Below are 830 nucleotides of genomic sequence, written 5' to 3'. Positions count from 1 at the left end.
CATGCGTCTTAAATCCAATATAAAAAACAAAATCCTTTTAATTTTTTAAAAAGTATCCTTGCAAGACAGATGATATTTACAAAAAATTTATTTTCGGGGGTCTACTGGTTCACCCTAGCACAAGGAGACATGGGCCCGAAAATTTGAGGGTAGCATCATTCCCCACCTCAGTTTTTAAAGCCCAGAATTGCTATCATGGTATTAAAGCATGATGACATTAAAGCAATTCCAAGCTACTGCATTGATAACTTCAAGGCAATTCAGCAGATTTATCATCACCAAGACCCTCGTGACCTCAACGCTCCATCCATGCAAACCACACACGCTTTTCCGATAGCATCTGCAACGCTACCCTATATTGGGGGCCCCAACCCTTTCCGGGGGCCCAAAAAGTAAGAGCGGGGCAGGATGTGGGGTCTGGTTTTCATCACCTTGAGAACAGCAGCAGGCCTGGCTACTGATGAGTCGAATAATGTTGATTAACTGGTTTATATCTCAGCCACGGCCTTCCTCGGCCTCGCTCCATCAACCGAGTGCTCCGCTAATGGGTCGCGTCGTGGAATTTAATGAGTGTTCGGCTCTTCCGGACCCCCCCTGGGCTGGCTCTTCCCGGGGCCACTGCCCGGGGAAGGCCCGGCCAGAAACCTGTTTGGTGTCCGGTTTTTATGCCGCTCCAACGAGGCGCAAAGGGCCCCCCACGCAAAGGAGATGCTTTAGAGGTCGTGGTCCCTGAAGAATATGTGCATCAATATCGGAGTCTCATATGTATGTGACACACACACAAAAGTATTGGTGTATATTTTATTATAATTTTTAAAATTAATTTTTTA

This window comes from Penaeus monodon, chromosome 20, assembly GCF_015228065.2.
Source record: "Penaeus monodon isolate SGIC_2016 chromosome 20, NSTDA_Pmon_1, whole genome shotgun sequence".
Classification (NCBI taxonomy): Eukaryota; Metazoa; Arthropoda; class Malacostraca; order Decapoda; family Penaeidae; genus Penaeus; species Penaeus monodon.
The sequence above is the reverse complement of the archived record's forward strand: the minus strand, read 5'-3'. Positions refer to the sequence as shown.